Consider the following 20,401-nt stretch of genomic DNA (forward strand, 5'->3'; position numbering starts at 1 on the left):
CAGGTCTCTGCTGAAACCCCAAAACAGCAGAGCACACCCCAGACACTCCCAGAGGGCTTCCCAGGCAGTATGTAGAGCAGGAGAGGCTGCAGGACCTGTCTGCAGGATGTGGTAGGGGAAAGAGTCTTTGCAAGGCCCTACAGCAGGTCCACAAGCAGGAACCTGGCAGCAGTGGTGACCTGCAGGAGCTCAGCCTTCCCCTAATTCCACATTTCCCTATTTATCCATAAGTTGTATATTGCCTGTATCAGAGATAAATCCATGTGGCATAACAATTTATGACATAGAACACAGGCTCCCTATGGTGAGAGATTCCTTCTTTCTTCTTTCTCTTCCTTTTCCTCCTTTGCAATGTTCATCCAACCCAAAATCCTCACTTCCCACAAAGAGCCAAGGCACTTGCAGGGCTTTCATTGAAAAATTGTCCAAGAACTTAATACAATGAGACTGGGAAAACCTGGCCAAAGGGTTTCAACTTCCACAGAGGGTGATAAAACAGAACACACTGCTTCTTTCAGCAGGCACAGATGATGAGACATCCTCAGGATATGAACCCCATGGAAAGACAAATGGATGCTCAGCACTTCTTTTATTTTGGGAGGATGTTTCTGACCCTCAGAGACTGTTTCACCTGGTCCTGAGGTCATTTTAGGTACAGTAGACCAATCACCTTAACAAGTCCTCCTGAGATCTTACCAGTTGTGCATTTCCCCCAGAGCTTCAAGATGATGTTCTTGTCCTTCATGTCTTTTGTGGTGAAACACTGTGAGAAATCACAAGCTCCAGCATCTGCTTGCTCTCACTAAACCTTCCCTGCTGTAGCTGATGCACATAGCCCAGGGCAGAGGTTTATTGGCCATTTGCTGCAGATCTATGGCCACAGTGATCTCTGGGTCTTGCTGACATGATTGCTTGGTGGATTTGTGGAGGAGAGCTAAGAATGAGAAGTCCCTGTGAGAAATCACCTGGAATGAGATTCCTGCCTATAGGCAGTAAGGCAAAACTGTATTTTTGGAGCAGGTGGAGCAGGGATTGATAAGGAATTGTGTAAGGTAACGTTATTCAGTGATCAGTAGTGATTGATCCCACAGATTCCATTGGTCCCACAGTGTTGAGCTCTGAGCTGCTGCCCTGCAGAGACTGCAAAGCAGAGGAAAATTTCCTGTATGAACTGGGGCTCCAGAAGCTCCTGAGTCATGGGGCACCAAGGCCAGGGCCAGCTGTGTTCACCCAGGCCCCAGCTATGTCAAATATGGCACCAGTGTCTCTCTGGGGTGGGGGACCCTGAGTGGGGGCTGTGTGGAGCTGGACCCAGAGGGAGGCAGTGCTGCCTCTCCAGGAATGTTGCTCAGGCTTCCACTGAGTTCAGCCCTGTCACTTCCCTTCTTCCAGTTCCAACATCAGCCTCAAAAAAAGCCCCCAGCTGATGGGGGTCACAGAGGCCCCTGGCCAAAGCCCTTGGAGCTGGGGACTGCAGGCTGCTGCTGGGGAGGCAGGAGGTGAGGGGGGCAGTGACTGCATGCCCTTGCTCCTTGCACTTTTCCACGCTCCTGCTGCTGCTTCCAAGCGCCTTTGGCCATGCCTGGCACTGACAGCTGTTCCTGGATAACCCCAGATGGCCGGGAAGCCGAGGCAGCTGCCAGCACAGCCATCCCAGCTCTGCCCAGAGCTTCTGTTCCCCTGGTCCTGCTCTCCATCCCACCCGAGCTGGGGGAGACCAGGCAGCCCTGATGAGATGGCCCCACTGCCAAAAAACTACCTCATGCTCTTGGTGGAAAAATAATTCTTGCAAAGGTGCCTTCCAAAGAGTCAGGCAGTGTTCAGAGTGGGGTGCAGTGGTGGGGTGGGCGAGTGGGGACCCAGCCTGTCCCTTGTCCTGGGGATGGAGCACACATGTCCCCTGTGGAGGGAGGGGGTGGCTCTGTCTCGTTCATCCTGCAGATGGTTTGTGCTGGGTTTTTTGCTGATCAGTCACTCCTGACCGTGTGTTTCTGCAGAGAAGCTGCATTAACAAATGCCACAGCCTTTGCCTGTGTCCCCAGTGGGCTGTGAGAGTGTTCAGCAGGAGCCCGGGCTGCAGCAGGTCTGAAAAGAGGCCCTTGGATATCTGTGGGTCACAAGAAGGAGCAGTAAAGGAAGAAAGGGCAGCTGGGGAGCTGCTTTGGAGTGGGCGAGGGCTGAAATGTATGAAATGTCCGAAATGTCCCCTGCCCTGAGCATGGCCTCCCTCTCACCTTTGCTGTGTCACTCCATAGCTGGCACAGGCCCCTCTGAGGGTGATGTTGGCTCCATACTTGGCACAGGCCCCTCTCCCAAACCTCTGAGGGGATGCTGGCTCCATAGTTTGCACAGGCCCCTCTGAGGGGATGCTGGCTCCATACTTGACACTGGCCCCTCTGAGGGGATGCTGGCTCCATAGTTGTCACAGGCCCCTCTGAGGGGATGCTGGCTCCATAGTTGGCACAGGCCCCTCTGAGGGGATGCTGGCTCCATAGTTGGCACAGGCCCCTCTGAGGGGATGCTGGCTCCATAGTTTGCACAGGCCCCTCTGAGGGGATGCTGGCTCCATACTTGGCACAGGCCCCTCTGAGGGGATGCTGGCTCCATACTTGGCACTGGCCCCTCTGAGGGGGATGCTGGCTCCATACTTGGCACTGGCCCCTCTGAGGGGATGCTGGCTCCATAGTTGGCACAGGCCCCTCTGAGGGGATGCTGGCTCCATACTTGGCACTGGCCCCTCTGAGGGGATGCTGGCTCCATACTTGGCACAGGGCCCTCTGAGGGGGATGCTGGCTCCATACTTGGCACTGGCCCCTCTGAGGGGGATGCTGGCTCCATACTTGGCACTGGCCCCTCTGAGGGGATGCTGGCTCCATAGTTTGCACAGGCCCCTCTGAGGGGGATGCTGGCTCCATAGTTGGCACTGGCCCCTCTGAGGGGGATGCTGGCTCCATACTTGGCACTGGGCCCTCTGAGGGGGATGCTGGCTCCATACATGGCACAGGCCCCTCTGAGGGGATGCTGGCTCCATATTTGGCACAGGCCCCTCTGAGGGGATGCTGGCTCCATACTTGGCACAGGGCCCTCTGAGGGGGATGCTGGCTCCATACTTGGCACTGGCCCCTCTGAGGGGATGCTGGCTCCATAGTTGTCACAGGCCCCTCTGAGGGGATGCTGGCTCCATACTTGGCACTGGCCCCTCTGAGGGGGATGCTGGCTCCATACTTGGCACTGGCCCCTCTGAGGGGATGCTGGCTCCATAGTTGGCACTGGCCCCTCTGAGGGGGATGCTGGCTCCATACTTGGCACTGGGCCCTCTGAGGGGGATGCTGGCTCCATACTTGGCACTGGCCCCTCTGAGGGGGATGCTGGCTCCATACTTGGCACTGGCCCCTCTGAGGGGATGCTGGCTCCATACTTGGCACTGGCCCCTCTGAGGGGGATGCTGGCTCCATAGTTTGCACAGGCCCCTCTGAGGGGGATGCTGGCCCACCATGCCAGCTCTGGCCCGGGCTCCTGCTCCCAGCTCTCCTGGCACAGGCTGTGGCAGCCGACAGCCTCACCCACTCGTCTCGCCGTGCAGGTGACACTGTGGCTCCTGTGCCCACGCTCCAGGAGCTGTTCTGAGCTGGCTGTCAGTGCTGCTCTCTGGCAGGTGCAGGCACAGACACCCAGGAGCACAGACCAGTGCAGAGAGCTGCAGCTTCCACCCTCCCAGCAGGACACCAGCCCTGGGACAGCCTCAGGAGGGGCTGGACCTGGCTATGGGCACAGGAATTTGCCCTTCCTGCAGGATCCGGAATGAGACATTGGCTGCTAAACCTGGGCAAGGCCAGGGTGGAGCATCCTGCCCCGTGGGAGAGCTGGGAAAGGAAGATCCTCAGTAGTGGCATGGGATGAGATGCCACATCAGCTCCCACAGGGACATGATGTCTCTGATCATCACCATGTGTGCAGGGGGCGAGGAGGACACGGTCAGAAGCCATTTCCAGCTGGTGCTCTGTGGCATCCTGATGTTGTCCTGGCTCTGGAAATGAACTTGGCAATACCAGCTCACCCTGCCCAGCAGCCCCTGCTCTCCCAGCCAGCAGCACAGGCTGCCCTGATGGCAAATAGTCCTAAAGACAGGACTAAGGAGAGCTCAATAAATTCTCATCATACATTCACTCATCACTTGGAGCAGCAGCTTCCCTGGCCTGCTCACAGGGCTGCTGTGCCAGGCCTGTGTCCCAGCACTGATGAGGTTCTCAGCCTCTCCTGTCCCAGGGCTCATTTCTGAGCATATCCTTGCCAGGACTGTTCCAAGTAGTTCAGTGCTGTGGGCTGAAGGTCCAAGGATGTGGTTGAGACAAGGAATCTCTTCCCAGCGCTGTGGCCAGGTCCCTGCTGGGCACACATCCACAGCCAGGGCAGGAGGCAGACAGAGGCAGCAGGAACAGACCCATCCTACTCCTGAGGCTCACAGCTCAGGGAAAAAGCCCTACCTGAGCCTCCTTGGAATCTGTTCCCAGACCCTCAGTGTCTCCAGGATCTGACTCCAGCACAGCCTGCTACACTCACAGGCTACACTGAAGTCCATGAGCAGCTCCAGATCACCACATGGGATGCACCAGATGGGAAAACAAGAAGGCAAGAGAGACTGAATGCTTGGTCCACCCCTTATACCAGGATCCCTCCCTCCCTCCCTTTCCACACCTGTAACAAGTTTTGCACTATGCCCAGATTTCCCCAGGTGGCACTTGGTGCATCAACTCCATTACCCTGCTTACCTTTTCTGAGAGTTTCTGCTGCACCCCCCGGGGGAGGGGAGGGAGGAGCAAAGGGATAAATGTTCAGCTGTGATGATTTAGAGCTTTTAAGGTCTGAGGGTGGTGGTTTAGGGGTGCTTGAGGGGCAGCTGAGGCCAGAACCACCTTGTTTCCTCAGGCTGCTCTCTGGTTACTCACATCTTACACTGCTATCCCTGGAGGACAGGCACAGGGACGCTGCAGGGGGAGTGGAGAGGAGGGTGTTTTTAGGTGACCACCTCTCTCATTCTGAGGTGTTGTGCTTCTCCAATGTAAATATACATAAACACAGGAGCAATGCAGCCACCCTGCCTTGGAAGGGTGTTTTTCACCCATCCTATCCCTTAGTGAAGAGTCTGCTGTCTGTTATGGCACAAGTTAAATCAGCGCCTGAGCTGAGCCCACCACTCCCATACCATGGGAATGGATCAAAATGACAAGGAGGCCTTGGAAGCGTGTGTGGTGTCACCCCTGCTCCCCTCCCAGCTCCAAGAACAGCAGCACACGGCATCAGGCTCTGCTTGCCAGACACAGCACAGTGAGCACATTAGTCCCTAATGAGCCTGGGCCCCACGGTGCCAGGCAGACACAAATCCATATCCACCGGCTTTTCCGGTCCTGCAGGGCTTATGAGCTCTCCCAGTAAGCCAGGCAGAGGAAATGGGATAAGCCTTGCTTTACCGGTGGGGAATTGAGGCACCAAAAGGTTTAAGTGACTTAAAAGGGATTTGGAGAAGAACATCTCCAGAGCCCAGGTGCAGAAACATCCCTGGAAGAAGGTGTGACCTTTCAGTGTCCATCTCATTAAAAACACTGGGTGGCACAAACAGGAGGGGGCCTCAGAGGAGAATTGCTGCTGCCAGCCCTGCTGCCTGTGCCCCCAGCTCCACCAGGTGCCTCCAGTTCCTCAGTGTTCCCCCAGCTCCTCTATGAGCCCCCAGCTCTTCCATGAGCCCCCAACTCCTCCATGTGCCCCAAAATGCTCCATCTGCCCACAGCTCCTCCGTGCCATGAGCTGGTGGGGTGCAGGGAGCCCCTGGGGCTATGGCCAGGCAGGGACCTGTGTCCCCTCCTGCTCTGCTCAGCTGTCCCTTGCCCTGTGCAGGGACACACAGGGCCTGGCCCCGGGGTATTAGCAGTGCCAGTGCCAAGGTTAGGAAAGCCACTGTCCTGCTGCCAGCAGTGGGCTCAGGGGAGCAGCCCAGGCAAGGCCAGGGAGCCTGTCTTCCAGGGGCTCTGTCATCCTGCGTGTCCCCAGCCTGCTGCTGGCACCTGAGCTCTCCTGGGGACTTGCCAAGGGGTTTGTCTCCCTCTCCTTTGCTCCCCCTTCTCTGGGGCACTGCAGTGGCTCTGGCTGGTTGTCACAGCCAGGAATTGTGCCAGCATGTGCCCAGTGCGTGTGCCAGTGTCAGCAGGGGTGTGCAGGCATGGGGACACGGAGACAGGGGGACATCCTGGAACCTGGACACCGGGCATCACCCCTTCCTGCCCAGCACTGCTGCCACGAGTGCCGGCAGGGCAGGGCTGGGGGCTGACCTGGAGCAGGGTGCAAGGGCAGGGCTGCTCCCCACAGACCCCGACCTGCAGACACCCGGGGCAGGGCTGTGGCCCTGCAGGTGGCCCTGCAGGTGGCCCTGGCTCTGCCCTTCCTGGCACAGCCCAGCTGTGGGCCCAGCTGTCCTGTGCTCTGGGAAGTCAGGAGTTGTTCTGCAGAGAGGCACTGAGGTGCTTTTGGGAACGGCACGGGACAATCAGTGCTGGGTGCTGAGGTGTCACATTTGGCTTTTTAGAGAGCCAGAGACTGAGGAATTTGTAAACACCTCATGTCATAGTTTATTCGCTGCCTTCTGACTTTCCAAGCTGTTCAGCACCCCATGGGAATGCTGGGATCAGGAGGCCAGAGCTTTGCTGGTAAATACAGGGCAGCAGGCTGGGGTGACCCCAGGAGCTGGGCATGGGGATCTCACAGAATGTGCTGTGGGGAGGGATGAACTGAGCTCTGAGCTGCAGAAAAGACTTGGTAATTTCCTGTGAGAGTGCAAAGTGGCCCTGCAGCATGTGGAGCGTGGCTGGAGAGAGGCTTCTGGCTGGGCTCAGGGTGTGGGAGGTGCTGTGCCCCTCCAGAGGGGTTTCAGGATGGACTCAGGGTATGGGGGTTGCTCTGCCCCCCAGAGGGGCTCTTGGCTGGGCTCAGGGTGTGGGGGCATCACTGCCGTGCCTCAGAGGGGCTCCTGCACCCTTGGGACTGAATTGCTGTGTGGCAGAACAGCCCCTCTGCTTCAGCCCCACATGGCTGGTGATTCTGGAGGGGTCTCAAGGCCCAGCAGCATCAGGTGTGGGCCAGGTACCCCCTCACCTCTGGAGCAGCAGCTGGCTCAGCTTTGCAAACCGGCATTTGCAAGCCAATAAAAGATAATTCTGCTGCTGTTTTTTCCTTTCATTTTTTTTCTGAAGGCCAGGTGGAAGGTGCTGTAGCAACGATGGGGACAGGAGGAGTGGGGGAGTTGCTGACAGCAGGTGTAGCAGTGTAGGCTGGGTCTGTGAATCCTGTCTGAGACACTGTTGGAGGGATTTGAAGCACATCTGTTACAAATTTGGAGTGAAAGGACTTTGGCTGTTTATAACCTGCTTGTCCTGTGAGCAGTCTGTGTCTCAGGTGTGTCTCAGTCTGTGAGAGCTGTCCCTGCCCTGTTGGGGTGAGCCCAATACATTTTCTGATGTTTCTGACCATCCTGTCCTGTCCCTGGACCCAGTGGATGTGTGCCTGTGGTTCTCCTCTGTTTGGTGAGGATTTTGGAGGTTCAGCATTACCACCCTGGGCAGAGGGCTGTCCTACCACTCCTGCACATGTCACCTTCCCTTTACCCTCTGGTACCCGCTGGGGTTTTCCTGTGCTGCACCAGACCTCACGGGGAAAAACACTAGCAAACCAAACTGCTCTGTGGGTCTGGGCAGCAGCAAGGTGTCCCTGGACAGGTGCAGCTGAGCAGAAGCCTTCAAGGAGCTTTTCCACTGTGGCAGGTTGGTGGAGGACTTCCAGGAGGAATTAACCCAGATTCTGCCTCTGTGTGCTGGGGAACCAGAACCAAACACATCCCCTTCTGCCAAGTGCATCTGTGTCTGCGTGAGGTGGATCCAGGCCCAGCCCAAAATCCAGCCAACACCATGGCAGGCTTTTGCCAGGGTTCTCCACCTCCAGGAAAACCCCACACAGGGACTGAGACCCAAGGCTGTCTCTCTCCAGACCTGTGGGCAGTGACTGGGAAGAGCCCCTATCTCTGTTTTTGGCCTTCATGTGCTGCTGTGTTTAAAAATTCAGCAGCTCTGATTTCAGGCACAGCAGGCAAATCTCTCCTTGAAACAATTGGACTGGGCCAATTGAACTCAACTCCCAGGAAAACAGCAGGACCTTGGCTGGGCTTTGGAGACCTCACCCTGATGGGGATCCCTGAACAGGCAGAGAAGCCCAGGAGGTCAGAGGGCTGTGGGCAGGTTCCCAGCCAGCCCCAGCAGCACTGGTGGGGTTCCCTGGATGGATCTGCATCCCTTGGCACAGGGATTTTCCTGCAGCCAGGGCCTTCCCAAGAACTGCCTGTGGGAGTGCTGGATGCAGGACACTCCCTGGCACGAAGGGAGCTCCAGGAGGGTTTAGGGATGGAGGCAAGGAAGCTTTAAATGCAGGATTCCAGAGAGGCCAGTCATGAGGAATCACAGCCAGGCTGAAAATCCTGGGGATGCCTGGCTTGTTTGAAAGGAAGGAGCTGCAGCAGCTGCCTATTGATGCATTCTTGGGTAAACATGAGGGTGGAGAAGAAAGAGCTCAGCTAAAGGACACAAAAACTGCTGCAGTGTTTGGGGATGTTCAGGCTGGAAACCCGTGGTTTGATTTTTCAGATCCTCTGGGGAACTCACCTGCCAAACTGAGCAAGTCAAAATCCATTTTTTTTCTAGTCAAAGTGCATTCTCTCAGTACTTTTCTCTAGGATGCCACAGCAGCAGTGTCAGGGTTTCCATCAAAGCTGGAATTGGAAACAGAATGTCTGTCTGTCTGTCTGTGAGGACAACAGGGCTCATCTTCTTCCTCCCATTCTCATCTAGTTTTACCCTCTCTCATATTCCTGCTATGGTCCCTGCTCTGTCCTGCCCCTCCATCCTTGTGTGCAGCCTCCATCCTGGAGCACAGGATGATTCCTGGTGCATCCCCTGCCTGCCCAGCCCTGCCACAAGCAGCAGGAGGAGCAGAGGGACTGCTGTGACCTGCAGGTTTTGCCTGTCTGGCATCTCCTCCAAGCACCTTTTGTGTTTATCAGGTGTCTAGAACAGAGCCTGTTGATGTCTCTTCCTCCCAGGAGGAGTGTTGGGAGGATTCTTTATTTGGTGTTTGCATAGTGCTTTGAAGAGAAGTGCTGAGTGGAAGGGTGGTAGGAGCAGAACTGGATTCCTTCATCCCATCTCCTTCCTCCCTCAGTGATGGTGGCAGCCCCTGTGTCCTTACCCTGCCAGGTCACCTGGGAGGGACAGGGCTGCTCCAGGTGCAGACCAGGGGAGGGAAATCACTAATGGGGAAGAGATCAAAAAGCAGAGAACCATGGAATCTTGGAAAGTTTGGATTGAAAGGGACTTAAGGCTCATGCAGTTCTACCCCCAGCCATGGGCAGGGACACCTGCTACTATCCCAGGGTGCTCCAAGTCCCATCCAGCCTGGCCTTGGACACTGCCAGTGGTCCAAGGGCAGCACTCTGCCCTGCTCTGGGCCACCTGTGCCAGGGCCTCACCACCCTCATATGGAATAATTTCTTCCCAATATCCCATGTAACCCAGTCCTCTGCCAGTGGCAAGCCATTCTCCACATCCTTTTCCTCCAGGCTCTTGTCCCAAGTCCCTCTCCAGCTTTCTTGGGGCCCCTTTAGGCACTGGGAGGGGCTCTGGGGTGTCCCTGGATCCTTCTGCCCTCCAGGCTGAGCACCCTCAGCTCTCCCAGCCTTTCCTCATGGGTGAGGTTCCATCCCTCTAATCTACTATTTCACCCACAGGACCTTCTTTTCTGATTTATTCCAATCTATGCAAAAGGAAAACAAAGTCCTGTTGTTTCACCAACTTTCTTTCAGTTGTCTATGCCAGCTGCCCCTAAACCTGCCAGTTCTGGGGAGATCCAGCAGCTCTGCCCATCCTGGAGCAGAGCTTTCCTGCCTGAGCAGGGCAGGTCCAGCATGCTGGAATTTCCAGCTGGACAATTCTCACCAGCCATGCCCAGCCCTGGCTCCATCTCATTGTACATCATCTGGGGCTCTGCCTGGGCTGGGGAGTACATGTTGTAGCTGGTGATGTTAATTAAGAGGTAACGAGCCTGATGGAGATTTATTTTGAGGCTGTGTGCTTGGAACTGATTATGCACAACTGGGAAACGGAAAATTGACCTCCTGCTCATTTTCCTGTCTTCTCCCCAGCAACAGTTAATTATTGTGGTGGGCAGCACTGCCCTGGACAGGCCTTGCAGGGAGCAGCTCCCCAGCCTATCCCTGGAACCTGGTCCTCACCTCTGTCCCTCCATCCCAGATCCTGATCCTGGCAATCTTCCCCTTCCTTTTCTTTTTCCCACTCCCAGCTGGTGCAGCCTCAGGGAGAGGGAGGTTGATCATGGACGTGGAGATCTTTAAGCCTGGAAAAGGAGGGCTGTGGTCAGCCTGGCAGGCAGGTTGGGCAGCTCTGGGCTCAGCTCTGGGTGTGCAGTGCTGCATCCCTGGGATCTCCTTCCCCAGCTGGGACCATGGGGGCAGGCACTGGCAGAGCTCAGCAGCCTGGAGCTGTCTCCCTGTGTCCTATCCTGTGCCTCAGTTTTCCCTCAGTAAGGCTGATATTTTGAGTGGGGGTGATAATTTGAATAAGGGTTATGGGTTTTGCACTTGGCAGGGTTCATCCCTCTGCTGCAGCACTCTCTCCAGAACCAGTGGTTGCAGTGGGTACAGGATGCTCTGATTCTCCACATCTGTGCAATGTGAACCAGTCCTTGTTGTGTTTTCTTCTGTCTGGCCTTGCACACATCCTTGTTCCCCATCTCTGCCTTGTGCAGCAGCCACTGGCTGCCTGCATGGAGCAAACTGGGCTGTGCTGGGACCCCTCTGCACCCCACACTGCTCTCTCAAGGAGATAGATGATGCCAGAGGAGTCTGGGGGAAGCAGCAGCTGCCTGGACATGCAGGGAAGGGCTCTCCAGCCTGGCCAGCAGTGGCTCAGGGCTCCATCTGTGCCCAGCCTCAGCCAGCAGCAGACTGGAGGAAGAATAGGCAGCACTGGGGTCAGCTTTAACCCTTGAGTTCCAGATGACCTGCAAACAGCCCACAGCCCCACGAAGGCTCAGGTAGTGCCAAAGCCCAGCACAGCAGCCACCCATAATGCTTTTATAATCTGCTTTCTTGGCCGTGACTGTTCTCCCAAGAAAGGGAGGGGGAGGCATGATTAATTTTCATTAGCCTGGTAAATAATAAGCTTGTTTCCGCTAGTCTTGCCCTGTAATTAGGGCTCTGGTGCCAGGGCTCTGAGAAGGAAGCTGGGATTTGCTGGTGACTCATGGCAAGCTGGGCCAGCCTGGACATCCCACCCTGGGCAGGGGAAGGGAAGAGGCTGGGGCCCCTCAGAGAGACAGAGCTTCCCTCTCTGCAGAGGGCAAAGGAGCAAGGGACAGGGTCCCCTGAGGGCAGAGGGCAAAGGCCACCTGGGGAGAGGGAAAAACCCACCCAGGGAGAGAGAGAGAAACACACTCAGGGAGAGAGAGAAGCACACGCAGATAGAGGGAAAACCCATCCAAAAGTTGGCTATTATTCAAGGAAAAATGAAAGCCAAGCTTTTAGCTGCAGAGCTGGATGTTGACAGAGCTGGATGTAGGATGAGTTCAGGAGGAGGTCAGCGATGTGGAGATGAGGAGGGGAAGGAGCACCAGGGTATTTGCTCTGAGTCTGGGACTGGGTGACCCACAGCCAGCACCTGCACCATTAAAACACCTGTGTCTGTCAGAGGGGCTGGAGCTGGGAAACAGAGCCTGCCCACACAGGGAATGGCTGCTTGGGGACTCTGCTCCTTGCCAGGGGACAAAGCATCCCAAGGAAATCAAGGTGGGATCCTCTTCCACAGGCAAAATTCCCCTGTGGAACTTGCTCCCTGAGCCAAGCAAGTTTCAAAGGTGAAATTAAAAAGGCTGAAAGGGCTGTGGACGAGGAAGATGTCCTCTTGCCTGCAAGAGGGCCACCAGCACCTCCAGGAATGCTCCATCTCAGCAGCAAGGGGCTTCCCAAGGATGGGCAGGACCTGTGCCATGCTCTGCACGTGAGCCCAGTCCCACAGGCTCCACAGGAGGAAGCTCCTGCCAAAGAATGAACACACAGCCCCATCAGGGAGCAGTGTTTTCCCAAGCCAGCAGATGCAGCGAGAACCCTCATTGAAAGAGCTGTTTGCTAAGGAAAAAACAACTGGCACGCTAATTAACAGTGACTGATTAAAGGACTAAAAGGGAATTACTCATCGTAATCGTTAAAGGCAGCACCTGCAGAGCTCCCCTGGCTCCCAGAGCACGAGCATCCTCCACACTGCCGAGGGGACAGCCATGGTTCTGTGCAGATGTGTCCAGCGGTTGAGCCCCCGTGGTGTGCACGTCCATCCTGGGCTCGCACTGGGTTGCAGTGCTCTGCACCAGTCTCTCCCATAGCAAGGGAACCTGCTTTCCCTGCGGATCACAGAGCTGCTGGCAGAGCAGCTGCCAGGCTGGGGAAGGCTTTGTGCATTCCTGCACCTTCTTCTGCCTCTGCTGGAACAGATCTGAGAGCTTTGCAGGTGGGTATGACTCAAACTGCTGACCTTGCCTGCTGTGACATCTGATGTCCCTTTGCGCCCTCATTCCTCCCTGAAGTTGTTGATTTTAACATTTGCTGGGTTTAACACTCCAATTACGTGACGCTCCCAGTCAGATTTCGGGAGCACAAGTAGGTCAGATCCTTGTCCATATGTGAGCAGAGTGTGTTATCCAGGCTCCCTGGCATCAGTGGCAAGGCACTCAGAGAATTTCTTCTCTCCAATGCCCTTGTCTGGACCAGTTTTATTCTCAACATCACGATGTGACACAGGTGGAGGCTCCCAGTCCCTCCTGCTCGTTCTTCTCCCTCATATTTCATGTCCTGTTGTGTCTGTGCCACACCCCCATGCCCTCAGAGGAGTGTGTTCCACCACAGGGGCATCTCAGGGGTCTGTGCAGTCCCTGCCAGCTCTGCCCAGCAGAGCCTCAGGTGTGCCCTGCCCCTTTGTCTGGTAGCTCCTGTCCATGGGGCATGGCACCAGTGCAGAATCTCTCCTCACAATTCCAGCTGCCCAGCTTTACAGACACCCCATGATGGCCCTGAGGAGGGGATGTGCCTCCCCACTGGGGTCCCTCAGCAGGAGCATCTGTCCTCCCTGCCGGGGGCACAGTTCTCTCACTGCCTGGAGGGTGAGGTGAGGCTCTGCTCCACCCAGCTCCTTCCTCCATTCCTACACAGGGATCTCAGGGATGTCTGCTGCTGTTCCCATGCCAAGAACAGGTAACCCCCACCCACTGTGCCCTCCCCTGCCCTCCAGGGCTGCTGGCCTGCCTACACTCCCATCTCACAGAATCCTCAAGCTTGGAAGTAACTTTCAAGATCACCAAATCCAACCATCATCCTAGTCCCACCATAGTCACCCCTAAACCACATCCCTCTATGCCACATCCAGGTGGCTCTTGAACACTTTCACACCACCTCCCTGAGCAACTCATTCCTGTGCCTGACCACTCTTTCAGTGAAACAATTTTGTGTAATATCTAATCTGAACCAGTTGGGTAGAGCAAAGGTTATCTCTGTGTTTACTTAGTAAATTAGTAGCAGCAAATTTAATAAAAGATCTTAGCAGAAGGGATAGTGATGTTTCTTTCAAATGAAACAGACTTCAGACAGGCAGCCACTGTCCAAAGTCCTTCTGCTTTAGGAGGTGCCTCCAAGGTCTGGCAGAACCCTGAGTACAGAGTTAAAGCAGTGCCACTGTCAGGTCCCCACTCTGTCCCCAAGGCTCCCCAGTTGGCAGTGATGTGGGGTTTGACCTCTGGGAGTCGTGAGGGTGGATCTTTTGCCTCAGCTTTTTGCTGACTTCAGCTTCCATCTTCAGCAGGATCATTGCATTGTTCAGGACACCCTCCTGTGGGGAGAGCAGGGATGGGAGCAGCCCCTTCCATGGCTGTAACCTCATTTCCCTGCTCCCATGCCCCACCAGGACCCTGCTGACGAGGCATCTGCGTGGGAGCCTGCTGGGCCTGGGGAGGGGAGCACCTTCCTCACAGCTCAGCAGGGCTTCCCACTCTTCCCACCTTTGCTCAATTCTTCCCTCCCATGTTTTCACATTTTTTCCTTCCATGCCTCCTCAGAAGGATCTTAATCCTGTCTACAAATCTCCTCCCTTATGCTCAGCCATATCTCACCTGAGCTCTCCCCTCTCTCCAGAGCAGCCTCTTGTCCTTCCCTGGAGGTGCTGCTCCCAGCTCAGCCTCCAAACCTCCTCCATGGAACAGGTGATTCTTTCTGGGATGCCCAAATGAGCTCAATGCATTTGTTTTACCCAGAGAGATGGTGCAGAGGTTAGAGGTACATTTACTGTCATTAGTTCTCTAGCTGGATTTGCACACAGTGGTGTTATGGCCTGTTTCAGAAGGGTTGGCAATGTCTGTACCTGCTCTTACAGTCTGTAAATCCAAGTGTTGGAGGGGTTCAGTGTGGGGACAAGAGCAGAGGGGTGACAGCAGGAGGAAGGACTCCTGTGTTCAGAACCCCTGGGCACCTGCCTGTGGGACTGTGCTCTGCCCTTTCCTCTCTGCCCCTGTGCCAGAGCTGCTCATCTCCCCATCCCTGCAGCATCCCTGCTGGGCTTGTGGGATCTCACAGCCTGTTCACAGAGCTCTGGATCCAGCACTGGGCTGGCTGCCAGGTCACTGTGCTTGTTCCTTGGAATGAGGGCTTCATCTCCTCTCAGGTTTACCAAAAGCAGCCGTGGGTGGTTTGCTGAGGCTCTTCCAATCTGGAGGAGAAGCAGGAAGGAGCAGGAGGTGACAGCCCAGCCTGGGAGGGACCTCTCTTCTCACAGAGACCAGCCCAAAATGCTGCTGTTTGAGCCTGTAACATTCCACAGGATTTGCCCTAGAATTAGATCCCAGCACCACCTGCACCTCCCCAGCTCTGCTGGCCTTGCTCTGCTCCAGCTGTGACCACACCAGTGTGGCCCTGCAGTGGCAGAAGGGAAGGACCACCCTGCCCTCCTCATCTGCTCACTCAGCTGAAACCTCATTGCCTTCCTCAGAGGCCCCAGCAGACACTGACACTTCATGTTTCATCACCAACCTGCAGCCACCTCTGAGCTGGCATCAGGAGCACCAGATTCGTCCCTTCAAGACCTTCTCCAGCCACACAGAACCACCTCAGCTGCAGCAGGGCAGGCTGTGGCCTCCTCCCTTAGGCCAAGAGGACAATAATCACTGGCTGATTCTCCAGCAAGGCTTGGCTGCAGAACACTCTGAGACCCTGCTCACCAAAAGTGTCTCCAAGGGGCATAAGTTCATCAGCAAGACACCCCTGAGCAGAGAAGGGTCCTGGATGGACCCTTGGCCACTTCCTCTGGCATCCTGTGCCCTTATTGCCTGCAAAATCAGGGCCCCAGCTTGGCCCCTGCTCCTCCTCCCTTCCACTGCTCTGCAGCCCCCTTCCCTGAGCTTACAGCACCTCTCCTGTCCTTCCATGCATCAGCTTCCATCCCACTCCTCAGCTTCCATCCCACCCCTCAGCAGCCCTCAGCACCCTGCTCCTGGGAATGGCAGGAAGAGAGGGACAGTGGTGTCTGGATGGAGAGAGGGAGAGAGGGACAGTGGAGGTGTCTGGCTGGAGGGAGGGAAGGACAATGGAGGTGTCTGACTGGTCAGTACATCAGGTGCTTGTGCTGGTGACACAGTTGCTCATTTGCATTTCCTTGGGCATTGATGCTCACACAGCTCACAGTCTGGAATTCCCTTTCCCATGGACAGAGCTGTGCAAGGCTGGGCAGTGCCAGTGCAGTGACTGTGCAGAGCAGCCAGTGGCACCTGGCCCTGCCACAGCCCATCCTGGCACAGTCACACAGTGCAGTGACCTGCCTGCCACCTCAGGGACACCCCTGAGCCCAGGAATGTCTGGGTTTGGGGTGGGGAGGTGTCCCTTGGGCCACACAGAGGCCTCCTGGCCTGGATGAAGGCACATGTGCTGCACCTCTGTCACAGCCCAGCAGCAGCAAGAACTCAAGGAAGGGGTGTTTGGGTGTAGAAGGCAGGTGAGCTGTGGGGACAGATGTGAATGGCCTGGCTGTCCCAGGACGTGTCCCTTTGCTTTAGCAGTTCCCTCTGCAGTGCTGGGGAGGAGCTGGTGGGAAGGTGATGAGGGTTTGTACCCAATTTAGGAGGCCAGTCTGCTGATCTTCCCAGGCCTTCAGTTCTTCAGTCTGTTGGGATATCCCTCATGAGGGCCTTGGAGTGAACATAATCCTCTTATTGTCTGCCTGCACCGTGCCTCACCATCTCTGCAGTCTTGGCTTCCCTGGGACAGGTTCTGGGAGGGCTGCTGGGCACCTCTGAGGAGAGCACAGTGCCTCTGCCCCAGCCAGCACCCAGGACATGTGGAACCCCAGGCAGGAAAGAGCCCCTCTGGCTGGCTGGTGGCAGGAGCACGGGGGGGTCTCAGGGGCACTGCAGTGCCCCTCTCTCCACTCTGGGGACAAAGAGCTGCTGCCTCATCTCTGGGCACCAGTTTGGTCATCTGCATCACCAGGGTGGGAGTCAAGCCCCTCACCTGGATCTGGCTTTCCTAGAAAAATTGCTGAGGTTTGCATCCTTGTCCCAGCCTTCCATCTGAGCCAGGAAACTGTTGTTCACCTATTTTCACCCCTCTTTGACCTCTCACAGATCTTCTCAAGCCCAGATGGCTTCCTCCATTCAACTAGGAATTAAAAAACTGTCCTAGGAAGGCTGACTTCTCTTTTGGTTCCCATGCCATTCCCATCCCTTGCTTCCCTGCAGCAGGACTTGCCCAGGCTGCCCCAGCAGCTCCCAGTGCAGGACAGGCAGGCTGTGTGTGCACACAAACCAGCCTGGGATGTCACCAACGCAAACCCAGCACCACGGATTAGATAACTCAGGCTGTGCTGTCTGTGGGGTCAGTAGAGTTTTGGGATGCTAAGAAACACTGGGGGGTTTTCCCCATATTTATTGACCTGGCTTTTCACAGAGGGAGCATTTTCCCGTGTTTTGCAGTGTGCCTGGGGGGCAGGGAAGGAGGAATCACCAGGTTTTAGCTGCAGCACAGTAGCACCTAGTGACCAGCTGGGAGAGGTTTGGTGGGAGCTGCAGTGCTGAAGGTGAGTCAGAGCAGGTTCTGGCAGGTGCAGTGCTGGGACACAGCAAGGAGAGCACCTCGAGGTGTCATCTGCCAGCCTGGGCTGGGGGCTGTCCCCAGGATTGTCCTTCCTGCCTCCCCGGGCTCGGCTCAAAGGGGACAGCGCAGGGTGAGGCCCAGAGGGTGACAGGATCCCCCTGCCCAGCTCAGGGCTCCTGCATGGGGTTTAGTCCATGATAAAGAAGCAAGGGAAGGAAAGAAAAGAGCACTTTTCACAGAGGGGCTCTACCTGAGCCCCCAGCAAGGAGCACTGTGCATGTTCTCCTCCCCACCTGGCTGATCTCCTGCTCATCCTCTCAGTCCATGCAGGATACAGGACCCACTCCCACATCCTTCCATGCTGTGGGCACTGCCTCAGCCTCACTCTGTGCCATTTGCCCTTTGCTGGACACAGCCTGGCTATCGGGCAGAGCTGCCAAGTGTTTGCAGCAGCAGGGCTGTGGCTGGGCCTGGGCAGGAAGGCGCCTCTGTGATCCCTGTGAGGACATGTCCCCTTGTCTCTCTGCCCCACAGGTCTTCATGAGGAGCCCAGAGGGACACACGGTGCACGGGATGCTGAGTCTGGCCTAGTCCCCAGCACGCTGTGACAGGTATGGGGTGGCCCAGGGGTGGCTCTGGGACTCTGGGGGGCTCTGGGGGTGCAGACCTGGCTCTGTGCTGGGGACAAGGGGCAGTGGGGCTCCTGCAGGAGCAGGCAGGGCAAGGGAAGGGAATCTGGGAGGGTGATTCAATGACAGCCCTCCCTCCGTCTCCTGGCGGATCCTGCAACACTCCCCTCGCAAAATAAAGTTCTGGGATGTGCTGCCCATCGCTATAGTAACGTCACGCCCCCGCCTGACCCACTTTGAGACAAAGGAAGCGCTCCCGGCTCCAGCCCGGCCTCCCCAGCAATGGCAGCGGGGCCATGCCTGCTCCCACCTGCTCCTTTCCCCCTGCCTGGGACCCTCAGGGTCCTGCTTGGTGTGAGGCACTGAGCAAACAGTGCAAGAGCATCTGCAGCCTGCACCCCGAATGCAGGGCCCTGCCCCGCTTCATGTGGCCATCTAGGCCAAGGGAACATCTGCCCTGTGGCAAAGAAACCTCCTTGCTCAGCTGGTGGTGCCAGTGACAGCCAGGGCCGTTCAGAGCATCCTGTAACCACTCTGCCACAAACATTAAGGGCAAGGAGACGGAGAATCATGGAATGTGCTGACTTGGGAGGGACCCACGAGGATCATTGATCCAACTCTGGTCCTGCACAGACACCCCCCAGTCCCACCCAGTCCCTGGCAGTGCTGTCCATTCACTCCTGGAGCTCTGGCAGCCTCGGGGCTGTGCCTGTTCCCTGGGGAGCCTGGTCACTGCCAGCACCTCTGGGGAGAGCCTTTCCTGATACCCAACATAAATCCCTGACACAGCTGCAGCCATGCCCTGGCTCCTGTCACTGGCACAGAGCAGAGATCAGCACCTTCCCCTAGTGAAGACTCCAATGAAGTTTGACCTCAGTCTCCTCCTCTCCAGGCTGAAGTTCCTCCTCCTCAGCGTGGTCTTTGTGCCCTGGGGCTGTGGTCCTGGGGCTGCTGGTGGCTGTTCAGGGCTTTGCATCCATGGGGGCTGTGCAGACACTCCCTCACCCCCTCCAGACCCTTTGAACAGCACTGGCCAGAACAGGTCAGCTTTGGGCCACATGTTCTCATTAGCTGCTTTTCCAGCCAAGCTGGAACACATCCCATGTGGTTGTCAGCCTGTGCCCCAAGTGCTCTGCAAGGCAGCAGAGGCTGCAGGAAGGTTTCAAAGACAACAATCCAGCTCCCTGCCCTGGCCTTCCACTCCAGCCACCTCATCAACTGTCCTGCTCTGTCTTCCTGAAAATTCCCTCTCTTATCTGTCTCATTTGTCTCATTTGACCTACTTAATGCTTTGCATTTCCTGATTCAGAGCAAATCCCTTCTCATGGAGAACTTTGAGAAACTTCTATTTAGGGACAGACAAATAGGTTGCAGAATTTCTGGGTTTTGCTCCCTGGAGAGTTGATTATATTACCAATGACATCTGCATGGAAATAACTTCTGTCTCTCTCAGGAGTTCATATGCTCCTCCAACTTAGACAACACCTGAAGTCAAAAATCTTTGTCATATCACAGCCTTTGACTTTCACAGCGTTTGGTTTTGCTGGTAGATTAAAAAGAAAAAACAAAAAACAACAAACAAACAAAAAAAAAGAGTAGTATTTAGAGCTCTTAAGGTAAGATAAATTACTCCTTGTCATTTTGGGATGGTGCCAGTCAGATCTGTCTCTCTCATCAGCCCAGTGGGCACCAGTGGGCAGAGACACCCCTTGGCCTGAAGAACAAGCAAGAGACCCCTGGTCTTCAGCTTTTATGGGGCCTCAGGAGCTGTGTGCAGATCCCACATTCTAAGGGCACCAGCCAAGTTCCCACATGAGGAGACGTGGGGAAATCCTTCCCCAGGGATGCAGCTGAGGGATGAGACTGCCGAGCTCAGGCTGGCGCTGGGTGTGTTTCACCTGGCACGGGGGGTGGCATTAACTCCTCCTCAGGAGCCCTGCCTTGGTCCCAGGCTGGGCAGTGCTTTCTCTGCTCATCCCTGGGGATGGGCTGTGCCCCAGGAGGAGCCGAGGCAGCAGTGGGAGCGTCCCCGCAGCGCTGAGGCAGGAGGAGGGTTTGTTGTGTAATGAATTGTTCCGAGCAGCAGCCAGCTATTTTTATCGGCCACGATCAGCTTGTGCACTCTGAATCATCATTAATGCAGGGCTCTGGCAGCCAGCGGCCCCCAGCCACATCCAGAGCTCCTGCTAATTCAGGGAACGTTTGACTGGGAGCGTGTGGGCAGGCCCACGTCACCTGCACCACAGCACAGCCATCCTCCCAGCTCCTGCAGCAGGGAGAGGGGAGCATTTCCCCCTGCAGGCTGCAAATCATCTCTCCCGACTCCAGCCCGTTATTATCGTGCTGCTGCTTCCATCTATAAAAGGCACCTCTGTTTGCAGCCAGCCTGGGTGCCTGGGCCAGGGTTTGTGTGGGAGCCTGGGGGATGTGGAGCCCTGCAAGAGCTGCTGGGCAGAGGGCAGGACCAGCTGACCCAGAGGGTCCTCAGCCACATCAGTCCAGGGGTGACCCTTCTGGAGGATGTGCGCTCTGAGCAGACCCA

General features: G+C 56.1%; 1 protein-coding gene across 6 annotated transcripts in view; it reads left to right on the forward strand.

Moving 5' to 3' along the window:
• Nucleotides 1-20,401, forward strand: part of DLGAP4 (DLG associated protein 4) — a 121,090-nt gene that overhangs the window by 42,943 nt on the left and 57,746 nt on the right. For 5 of the 6 annotated variants that reach the window (XM_056507099.1, XM_056507105.1, XM_056507103.1 and 2 more), the window contains one exon: nt 17,765-17,841. The gene's annotated coding sequence lies outside the window, so the exon portion shown is untranslated. Of the gene's footprint in view, nt 1-17,764; nt 17,842-20,401 lie in introns of those variants that run through there. The other variant, XM_056507104.1, reaches the window with a different exon arrangement.

Source organism: Oenanthe melanoleuca, chromosome 20 (genome assembly GCF_029582105.1).
Source record: "Oenanthe melanoleuca isolate GR-GAL-2019-014 chromosome 20, OMel1.0, whole genome shotgun sequence".
NCBI lineage: Eukaryota > Metazoa > Chordata > Aves > Passeriformes > Muscicapidae > Oenanthe > Oenanthe melanoleuca.